The 11,599-nt window shown below is 45.5% G+C and overlaps 2 non-coding genes and 1 pseudogene across 2 annotated transcripts; 2 read left to right on the forward strand and 1 right to left on the reverse strand.

The window, feature by feature from the left end:
• Positions 1-11,599, forward strand: part of LOC140189847 (histone H2AX-like) — an 836,563-nt pseudogene that overhangs the window by 325,362 nt on the left and 499,602 nt on the right.
• Positions 151-224, forward strand: trnat-agu (transfer RNA threonine (anticodon AGU)). Its single transcript has one exon. It is a non-coding gene; the product is annotated as a tRNA-Thr (tRNA).
• trnal-aag (transfer RNA leucine (anticodon AAG)) lies at positions 1,238-1,319 on the reverse strand. The gene has a single exon. It is a non-coding gene; the product is annotated as a tRNA-Leu (tRNA).

Raw genomic sequence — 11,599 nt, forward strand, 5'->3', positions numbered from 1 at the left:
CTATATTATGGATTTTGGATGAGTCTCAATACGGTTTACTTTGTTTTATCTTATTGTGACAGTCTGAATCTGAAGCATTTCTCTCGCTAGCAGACGAAGAAGAGTTAGTGCAAGTGAACTATCATTATACCAGCTGCTGGACAACGCGAAGGTTCCGTGGCTTAACTGGTCAAAGCGCCTGTCTAGTAAACAGGAGATCCTGGGTTCAACTCCCAGCGGAACCTTTGAGTTATGGGGTGATTTGCCATGTGATGAAAGCGGCTTTCAGCAAAGCACTAAAAATCACAAATTACCCTCTAACAGAGCATAATGCCTCAAAAAGGAACGGAACAATGATACAGTGTATAAAATTCATCGAAAATGTTACAGGTCTGATTGTTTATGTGTCTCAGAAACATAATGCCGGTTTCAAGTAGATGACACTAGCTTGTTTTGCCCTGATATAGCATTTTTACAGTTACAGTTTTTACAGATTGTTTTACGGTGACAATCGTTTACAACATGCGGCCGTGATCTGCCTTATGAACTTACTAGGGATGGGGGGGGGGAAGAGAGAGAGAGAGAGAGAGAGAGAGAGAGAGAGAGAGAGGCAGACAGAGCCTGTGGTATGTCGGGTACAGGGTGAAACGCGAAGTCTTTGAGGTAACTGCAAGTCCGTGTCTTTACTGTTGCTTTGCTAACGGTTGAGTGCCCGGCGGCGGGTGCCCATGATCTTTTGCCGGTCGGGGAGGGGGGATTGCTGCTTGCTGTCACTTACGAGAGAGACGGAGGGGAGCTGGGGACGAGACTTTTGGGGTTCTAACATTTAACCGTCGTTCTTTCTTTGGGGCACTCCTCTGTTTTCGTGGATGGTTGCGAAGAAAAAGCATTTCAGGATGTATATTGTATACATTAAATGTACCTTTGAAACCTTTGAAACTTGTCCTGGTCTTACTGAAAAACTGCGTTTCAAACGTCTCTTGAATTGAACTCCGACTAGTTCGCTGCATTTTGTTTTCAAGAAACCGGTCAGACGGCGCTACAGAAATGAGCTAGAATACATATTGATGTTAATTACTTTTTCACCCACTACTTTCAATAAATAGAGGCCACGACTCCCACCCACCTACAGGATGCCCCAGCCAATCTGGAGTGTTCGGCAGACCCACAGTAATACACTTGGCTATGACACCAATCGTAGTCATGATGATTTGCCATTCTTACATTTAGCTATGCAAAACGTTTCGTGTACTCGCCATGGCAGTGGTGGGATTCGAACCCACGCCTCCTTGGAGACTGGAGCCTTAATCCAGCGCCTTAGACCGCTCGGCCACACTACCTCGCCCTAATCATTACACAGTAACGTGCCTTTCTTCACCATGGCACCCTTCAAAGAGTTACGTCGTCGGCGGAAGCGTTGAAACATTCTGCCACACACTGTGCTTGAGGCTTCTTTCATTTTCTATTTTTCCCAACTCAAAGCAGACCAAAGGGAACACTAGTACAGAGTTGTCTCTTCAAACTGCCGGAGGCAGCTAGATTTCAGTGAGAGTAATCTCAGCATACACATGTGATATTAGGGCTAAATATTCACACTTCCAGCGGATGCAAAGAGTAAAATCACTCCCTATCGACCTATCTTGTCACATTCAGTAGAGGTCCCAGAACAGATCCTTCTGGGACACTACTAGTCACAATCCTCCAATCTGAATGTACTCCCTCTACAACCACCCTCTGCCTTCTGCAGGGAAGCCAATTCTGAATCCACCTGGCCAAACTTCCCTGTATCCCATGCATTGTAAATCTCTGAATAAGCCTACCATGTGGAACCTTGTCAAATGCCTTACGAAAATCCGTATAGATCACATCCACTGCACTATCCTCATCTATATGCCTGGTCACCTCCTCAAAGAACTCTATCAGGCTTGTTAGACACGATCTGCCCTTCACAAAGCCATGCTGATTGTCCCTGATCAGACCATGATTCTCTAAATGCCTATAGATCCTATCTCTAAGAATCTTTTCCAACAGCTTTCCCACCACAGACGTAAGGCTCACTGGTCTATAATTACCTGGAATATCCCTACTACCTTTTTTGAACAAGGGAACAACATTCACCTCACTCCAATCCTTCGGAACCATTCCCGTGGACAACGAGGACAGAAAGATCCTAGCCAGAGGTTCAGAAATCTCTTCTCTCGCCTCGTGGAGCAGCCTGGGGAATATTCCGTCAGGCCCCGGGAACTTATCTGTCCTAATGTATTTTAACAACTCCAACACCTCCTCCCCCTTAATATCAGCATGCTCCAGAACATGAACCTCACTCATATTGTCCTCACCATCATCAAGTTCCCTCTCATTGGTGAATACCGAAGAGAAGTATTCATTGAGGACCTCGCTCACTTCCACAGCCTCCAGGCACTTCTTCCCACCTTTACCTCTAATCGGTCCTACCTTCACTCCTGTCATCCTTTTTTTTCTTCACATAATTGAATAATGCCTTGGGGTTTTCCTTTACCCTACTCTCCAAGGCCTTCTCATGCTCCCTTCTTACTCTTCTCAGCCCCTTTTTAAGCTCCTTTCTTGCCTCCCTATATTCCTCAATAGACCCAGCTGATCCTTGCTTTCTAAACCTCATAGATTTTCCACCTCACTTGTCACCCATGGTTCCTTCACCCTACCATTCTTTATCTTCCTCACCGGGACAAATTTATTCCTTACATCCCGCAAGAGAACTCTAAACATCGACCACATGTCCATAATACATTTCCCTGCAAAAACATCATCCCAATTCACACCCGCATGTTCTAGCCTTATAGCCTCATAATTTGCCTTTCCCCAATTAAAAAAAATTCCTGTCCTCTTTGATTCTATCCTTTTCCATGATAATTATAAAGACCAGGGAGCGGTGGTCACTGTCCCCCAGATGCTCACCCACTGAGAGATCTGCGACCTGACCCGGTTCATTACCTAGTACTAGATCTAGTATGGCATTCCCCCTGGTCGGCCTGTCCACATACTGTGAGAGGAAGGCATCCTGGACACCCTTGGAACTAATCAGGTGCCAATCAATATTAAGGAAGTTAAAGTCACCCATGATAAGAACACTGTTATATTTGCACCTTTCCAAAATCTGCCTCCCAATCTGCTCCTCTTTATCTCTGCTGCTACCAGGGGGCCTATAGAATACCCCCAGTAGAGTAACTGCTCCCTTCCTGTTCCTGACTTCCACCCATATTGACTCAAAAGAGGATCCTGCAACATTATCCACCCTTTCTGTAGCTGTAATAGTATCCCTAACCAGTAATGCCACCCCTCCTCCCCTTTTTCCGCCCTCTCTATCCCTTTTAAAGCACTGAAATTCAGGAATATTGATAATCCATTCCTGCCCTGGTGCCAGCCAAGTCTCTGTAATGGCCACTTGTACGGAGACTTAAACCGCCTGATTCTGGGATCCACTCACATTGTATTCGCTAGGACCATGTCAAAGGCCTTGCTAATGTCCATGAAGACAACATCCGCTGCCTTGCTTTCATCACTTTCCTGGTATTTCGTCAAAATACTGTATACGATTGGTTAGACATGACCTGCCAAGGACGAAACTATGTTGATTAGCATTTATCAGGCCCTGTCTATCAAAATACATATATTTCCAGCACCAAAACATTTACCATCACTCTCATTAAGCTCACCTGGCTATAATTTTTCCGTTCATTCTTAAAGCCTTTTTCAAGCAATGGAACAACATTAGCTGTCATTCAATGCCCCGGCAGTTCACCTGTGGCTGAGAACGATTGAAGTATCTCTGCTAGGGCTCCTTCAATTTCTGCACCAGCTTCACAAATGGTCTAAGGAGATATCTTGTCTGGCCGTGGGGATTTATCCACACTAATTTTCTTCAAGACAGTAAGTACCTCCTCCTCTGCAATCTGTCTCCGGTGCAAACCACACTGCTGTTTACCTCACATCTCTAGACAAAGTGTCTATCTGCTGAGGAAAGAAAGGAGCAAGAAGCCCTATAAAGTCTCCACCCACCTGTGACACCTCTATGCATAGAAGCCCACGCTGATCTTCAAGACGACCAATTCTATACCTTGCTATCCTTTTGCTCTTAATATAGCTGTAGAAGCCATTGGGACTCTGAAAATTTCAAAGATAAAAGTACATTTATCATGAAAGTATGTACACAGAATACAACTCAGAGATGTATCTTCCCGCAGGCAGCCAAACTCAATGCCGGAGAGCTGGTTGCTGCGGCTTTCCCCTGGTAAGTGGTTTCTCCCCATCTCGCCCAGCAGTTTCAAAACATATTGTTGAGTGGAATGGCCAGAGGGCTACACTGAACTATCTGTCTATTCCCTATCCCTCTACTTACAGTCACACATATACCTTCCTTTTGCAATTTAATATGGATTACAAATATTAGTGCCAGTGACTAGTGGTGTCCCGCAGGGGTCGGAGCTGGAGCCGCTTCTCTTAATGCTGTAAATCAATGATTTGGATGGGTTTGTTGCCAGGTTTGCAGATGGTACGAAGATTGGTGAAGGGGCAGGTAGCATTGCAGGCAGGCTGAAGAAGGACTTGGATTAGGAGAATGGACACGAAAGTGGCAAATGAAATACAATGTTGGAAAATGCATAGTCATGAACTTTAGTTGTAGAAATAAATGTGCAAACCGTTTTCTAAATGGGGGAGAAACTCCAAAAATCTGAGATTCAAAGGGACTTGGGAATCCGTGTGCAGAACACCTTAAAGGTTAACTTGTAGGTAACGTCGGTGTTGAGGAAGGCAAATGCCATTTTGGCATTTATTTCAAGAGGTCTAGAATACAACAGCAGGGATGTGATGCTGAGGTCTCACATTATGAACAGTTTTGGCGTCCTCACCGAAGAAAAGATGTGCTGGCATTTTAGAGGGTCCAGAGGCGGTTCACAAGGATGATTCCGGTAATGAAAGGGTTATCATTAGATGGAAGTTTAGTGGCTCTGAGTCTGTATTCGCTGGAATTCAGAAGTATGGTTGGGGAGGAATCTCATTGAAACCTTACGAATGTTGAAAGCCCTAGACAGAGGAGATGGGGAAAGGATGTTTCCCATGGTGGGAGAGTCTAGGACAAGAGGGCATAGCCTCGACATAGAGGGGTGCTCTTTCAAAACAGATGCGGAGAAATTTCTTCAGCCAAATTGTGGGGAACTTGTGGAATTTGTTGCCACATGCAGCTGTGGAGGCCAGGTCGTTGGGTATATTTAAGGTAGAAATTGATAGGTTCTTGGTTACAGGTAGAAGGCGAGTAACTGGGATTTAGGAGGAGGGAAAAAGGATCAGCCATGATTGAATGGCGGAGCTACTCGATGGGCCAGATGGCCTAATTCTACTCTTGTGTCTTATGGTCTTATCCTCTTCCTTTTCAATCCCAAAGAAGGATCTCTGCCTGAAACGTCGACTATTTATTCACGTCCATAGATGCTGCTTGAGCTGCTGAGTTCCTCCAACGTTTTTTTTTATTCACGTGTTGCTCTGGATTTCCAGCATCTGCAGTTTCCCTTACGTTTATCAAATTCAGAAATCAGATTTGTAAACAGAGTGGGAGCACCCACTATTCCTTAAAGTTTAGCTTGCAGCTTGAATTGGCGGTAAGGAAGGCAATTGCAATATTAGCATTCATTTCAGAGGACGAGAATAAAAAAGCAAAGATATAATGCTGCACACGAGAGATTCTGCAGATGGTGGAAACCAAGAGGAGCTCAAAGAAAATGCTGGAGGATCTCAGTGGGTCAGACAGCATCTCTGCAAAGGAATAAACAGTCAACGTTTCAGGCTGAGACACTGTACACGACTTGACATTTCACCAGGAATGTGATGCTGAGGCTCTATAAAGCATTGGTCAGACAGCACTTGGGTTGTTATGAGCAGTTTTGAGTCCCTAATATAAGAAAGGATAGAATCGTAAATACAGAACAGTATATCACTAGAACAGGCCCTTTGACCGACAATGTTGTGCCGAAAGAATTAAATTAGTAACCAAATGACCAAAGAAACTTCTACCTACACATTGAATTCCCCAAATGACAACAAGCCCATTGTTTTTACATGTTTCCTTAATCTGCATGCATATATGTTCCTCAATGTCGTGATTGCACCCTTCCTATTTTTGTTCTACCATATACTGCAGACTCAGTGGACAAGCCCCATTCTGTCCCCTCTGACTGCAGTTGTGAATCTGTCCCTGATTAGTAATGTAACTCCTCCCGCCCCCATCCTTTACACCTCTCACTATCTTTTCAAAAATATCGAAACCCTGGAATATTAATCACCATTCCTGTCCCTGTCTCAACCAAGTCTCTGTAATGGCAATAAAATGATGCTAACCCATGCTCCAAGTTCATCTCCTTTATTTATAACACTCCTAGCATTAAAAGACGCACACTTCAAGCTATCCATCGTCTCATATCTATTACTTTGCTCCTGCCCGCTTTTACTCCCTAACATTTACCTTCCTCTCCATCCCTACATTTTCTGACCTGATGCTCTGGTTCCCAATCTCCTTCCAAATAATTTAAACCTTCCTGAGCAGCACTATCGAACCTTCAGGCCAAGATATTGGTTCACCTCCAGTTTAGGTGAATCTATCCTTTTTGTACAGGTCACTCCTGACCCAGAAGATATTCCAATAATCCAAGAACCTGAAACCCTGCTCTTTGGTTCCCCAGCACTCATTCATCTGTACTATCATCCTATTCCTGCATTGACTAGCATTTGGCACGGGGAGTAACCTAGACGTTTGTACCTTAGAGGTCCTGCTTTCAGTCTCTTTCCAACTCTCTATACTCACTGTCCAAGACCTCTTCCCTCTTTCTACCAATGTGCACCTCGACCTCTAGCTGCTTACCTTCCCCCTTGAGAGTATTCTGCAGCTGTTCTGGGACATCCTGGACTCTAGCACCTGGGAGGCATCATACCATCTTGAGACATGACCAAGAGCATGACATCTCTTTCGCAGCTAAATAATATGCTGTCCACTTACTGTTGAATCTCCAATCAGTATCACTCCATCTGGCCTTAGCCTTCCCTGGAGAAGAAATTCCTCTCATGCCCAGTGACCAGCATTCAGAATCGGGTGCAGCAATAATTACAGAGTTCAACGCCAAAACTACACTTTTGAACTTGCCTCTGGATTCAACAACTGTAATGTTTAAATATCCAGCACGCAGCCGATTTCAACTTCTCCTCATTGTAAGCTCAGTGTGTCACGAAGAGGGATGAATGAGTGAATCCCTTCCCATATTCAGAGCAGGTGAACGGCCTCTCCCCAGTGTGAATTGACTGGTGACTCTGTAGGTCAGATGTCTGAGTGAATCACTTGCCACAGTATGGACAATTGAATGGTCGTCCCCATTGTGAACTAACTGGTGTGCCAGTATTTGCGATGACTGAGTAAATCCTTTTCCTCAGTCAGAGCAGTTGAATGGCCTCTCCCCCTTATGAACTGATTATGTGTCCGTAAATCCCTTAGAACAACGAGAACAGGTGAATGGCCTCTCCCCAGTGTGAACTGACTGGTGACTCTGTAAGTCAGATGACTGAGTGAATCTCTTCCTAGTCAAAACAGGTGAACGGCCTCTCCCCAGTGTGAACTGTCTGGTGTGCCAGTCATTGAGATGACTGGGTATTATCCTTTTCTTCAGTCAGAGCAGTTGAATGGACTCTTCCTAGTGTGAACTGATTGGTGTCTGTATAGACTGGATGACCGAGTGAATCCCTTCCCACACGTGGAACAGGTGAACAACCTCTCCCCAGTGTGTACTCGCTGGTGTCTCTGTATGGTGGGTAATTATGTGAATCCCTTCCCACAGTTTGAGCAGATAAATGCCTTCTCCCCAGTGTGAATTCACTGATATACCTTCAGTTGAGATGACTGAGTGAATCCTTTCCCAGAGTCTAAGACGGTGAACGGTTTCCCCCCAGGGTAGATAAATGAGAGAATCGCTTTCCACAGTCTGACCAGATAAACGGCCTCTCTCCACTGTGAACTTGCTGATGTTGTCATAAGGAGGTGGCTGGGAACGGATCCAAGTGCAAGACACAGACACTGAAGTACTAGGGACTGGACTAGGATACAGGCTGAGGGCAAGGACATGGACACGGAAACCGGGAACCCGGAACAGGACTGGGCAAGAGGGCTAGGAGCCCGGGTTTGGTCTCCGAGCTAGAGACTGGACAAGGACCCAGTACTTTGGTCTTGCCTCTGGCTCGGACCCGAGAACTAGGCAAGGACGAGACTTGGCAGGCGAGCAGGACGAGGCTGGGATCTTCAGGGCTGAGGGTCGAGGCGAGGCTTCGCAGGAGGCAGGCTTGAGACTAGAGGCGAGGCTTGGCAGGAAGCAGGAAGCTGGAGTCTTCAGTCTTGAGGCCGAAGGCTAGAGGCTCCTCCTGGGCAGGGCGCGGATCACCACCCGACAGAGGCAAGGGACAGGAAGGGACAGAACCAACCGCAGGTAACGGCAAGATGGCCTGGCTTACCTGACGGAGGCAAGGGTTAGGAAGGGACAGAACCAATCGTAGATAACGGCAATACGGCCTGGCTTACCCGACATAGGCAAGAGACAGGAAGGGAGGTAGGTACAGGGTGGCTGCGGGACAAGACTACAGGCGAGACAAGGCGAGAGTTCCCAGCAAGACAAGGCAGGGCTTCAGGCGAGGAAACGGAAGGCAGAGGAAGTGATATAAGGAGTAAGGATAAGAACAATCCAGCAGCTACGCCCTGGTCTCTGAAGGTATTGATGCAGCCAGCCCCACCGAGCATCAGCTAGCTTAATTAGAGCTCAACAAGAACAGAAGCAGGGTAGACAGGAAAACCTGGAGCAAGGGACGATGGACTGGACCGTGAACCGGAGTACGGACTTCACGGACCGTACCATGACAGATGTACCTTCAATAGAGATGACGGAGTGAATCCCTTCCTACAGTCTGACAGGAGAATAGCCTGTCCCCAGTGTGAACTTGCTGGTGTGTCTGCAGGCCGGAAGACTGAGAGAATCCCTTCCCACGCACAAAACAGATGAGTGATCTCTCCCCAGTGCGAACTCGCTGGTGTTTCAGTCGGGTGGATGAGTGAGTGAATTCCTTCTCACATTCAGAACAGCTGAATGGCTTCTCTCCAGTGTGAATTCGCTGGTGTGCCGGGAGTTCAGATGTCCGAGTGAATCCCTAATTGAGCCAGTCCTAACTGACTGGGGTCTACAAGTAAGGCAATCCAGGATCTAATTGCACAGGAGGGTCTTGAGGCCCAGGTCTCGGAGTTTACTGACTACTTTAGAGGGGAAAATGGTGTTAAATAACGAGCTGAAATCAATAACGAGCTTCCTGATGTATGCACCTTTGCTGAGGAGATGCTCCAGGGTTGCGTGAGTGAGATAGCACCGGCTGTAAACCTTTTGCTTTGGTAATCGAATTGAAGGAATCCAAGACGCCTCTCAGACAGTAGCTGATTTATCAAGGACAAGACGTTAAACGTAGTTAATGCGTAGTTAATCCACGTTCATAGCTTCTCAAAGGTGGCAACAGAAGTTCATGGGGTGGTGAAGAAGGAATATACCATGCTTGCCTTTAGTACTCGAGGCATTGAGTTCAAAGCTCAGGAAGTTATGCTGCAACTTTGGAAAACTTTAGTTAAGCCGCATCTGGAGTATTGCATACATACATTTCTGTTTGTCCAATTATAGGAAGCGATATCTTGGCTTTGGAGAGGGTGCAGTATAGGAACATCAGGATGCTGCCTGGAATGAAGAGTATGTGATATAACGAGAGATTAGACACATTTAAGTTGTTTTCTCTGGAGCGTCGGAGGCTGAGGGGAGACTTGATAGAGTTTTATCAGACGAGGAGCGGCATAGATAGAGTAGACAGACAACATCTTTTCCCCCAAAGCTAAAATCCCTAATTCCAAACGGTATGCATTTAAGGTAGGAGGGTGTAATTTTTAAGGTAGATGTTAGAGGCAAGTTTTCTACAATACACCTAGAGTGATGGGTGCCTTGAATCCGCTACCAGGCGTGGTTGCAGAGACGGATACATTCGGGACTTTTAAGAGACATTCAGACAAGCAGATGAATGTGAGGAAAATGTATGGGTATAGACAGTGTATCGGCATAAGAGTTGAGTTCAGTTGCAATCTGATGATTAATTTATTTGGTTCAGTGGAAAATCGTGGTCCTCATGCTGTGCTGTTCTATGTCGCATGTTCTATTAACGCTGGGTTCAGGAATAATCTGTAAACTTTAAAGAAGCTCCTATAATATTTTTGTGCAACATTAAGCCCTTCATTGAGGCCATTGTTCCAGGACACCTTTGCATTATGACTTCCACGTGTTTCGCGTTATTACAATGACACTAGTCAAAGAAAGACACTTCACTTCGAATAAGGAAGAGACACATGACCGCTCAGACGCGGGTCTTACATATGATATCGGAATTTATTCTGCCTTGCTGCGCAGATCATGTTTCATATCCTGTTGGTCTGTTGATGCATCTTTTCATTGCATGTGTATACGACGGTGTATTATGCACCTCGTCTAAGCTTCTCTATGCCATAAGGTTGATCAATTATGCCAGCACCACACTAATGTGTTCATCCAATGTCACCCGATTCCACGAACATCAACAGAAGAAAGTCTGCGGATGCTGGGAATCCAAAGTAACATAGCAACCACGGAACGTTGAGACAGGTGTAATTTCCACTCTTTTCCAAATCATTTTTCTGGATGTGGAAGATGTCTGATTTGTTCTGTGGAACAGCTGGCCGGAAGAAAAGCATCAATTAGCTGATCTCTGTTCATGTTCAGGTGGAATGTAGAGACCGAGGTCTCCCTCGGTACTGAACAATTAAACTTAACGCCTTTCCCCTCCGCAATTCGACTGGAATCCAGCGACAAGATGGGCCTGGGCGGATCTGCAAACTCAAGGGAAACAAAGAAAGCACGAAGACCAGTTGAAATTAAGATGGTTGGATTATATAACACAGCGACCAAACGGCACGAAAGAACAACGGCTTTCAGTCTTTACCATTTTCACTCTGGTGTTTCAAGACCACTCTAAAGGGTAAGCAAGAATAAGTTACATTAATTCTACATCAAACCTCCAGAAACCTTTCAAAGCCGCCTCACAGAAGAGCCCTCGTCATTATTCCGTGATTTCATTTTGCGAACGCTCTCCTCTCGCAAGCCCAGTTCTCAGTCCTCCCCATCTGTACAAGTATCAGCTTTGAAACTATGTCTGTCAATCAAGCACTCTATTCCCTTGAACTAATCTCACATACAACAGAATCATGACGGAAATAAAAAGAACAGTACGTCAACCAAAACAACCCCTACTTATTGTCATTCAGTTATTCCATGGACGCATTCTTATCTCAAAGACACCATTTCACCGTATCTCCGTCATCATATCATTCTCTGGATCCGATACTCTACCAACTTTATAAACGAAAATAGAGGGCACAGATGAAAACAATATATGAGCAAATGATCGCGGTCTCTCAGATCCCCATCCTTGCTTACAGATTATGTAACACCACACGTAAACACTAAGATACAAATATTTCCTCTATTTATCAGAGTGTAAC

The sequence above is a fragment of the Mobula birostris genome, chromosome 29 (genome assembly GCF_030028105.1).
Source record: "Mobula birostris isolate sMobBir1 chromosome 29, sMobBir1.hap1, whole genome shotgun sequence".
Lineage (NCBI taxonomy): Eukaryota > Metazoa > Chordata > Chondrichthyes > Myliobatiformes > Myliobatidae > Mobula > Mobula birostris.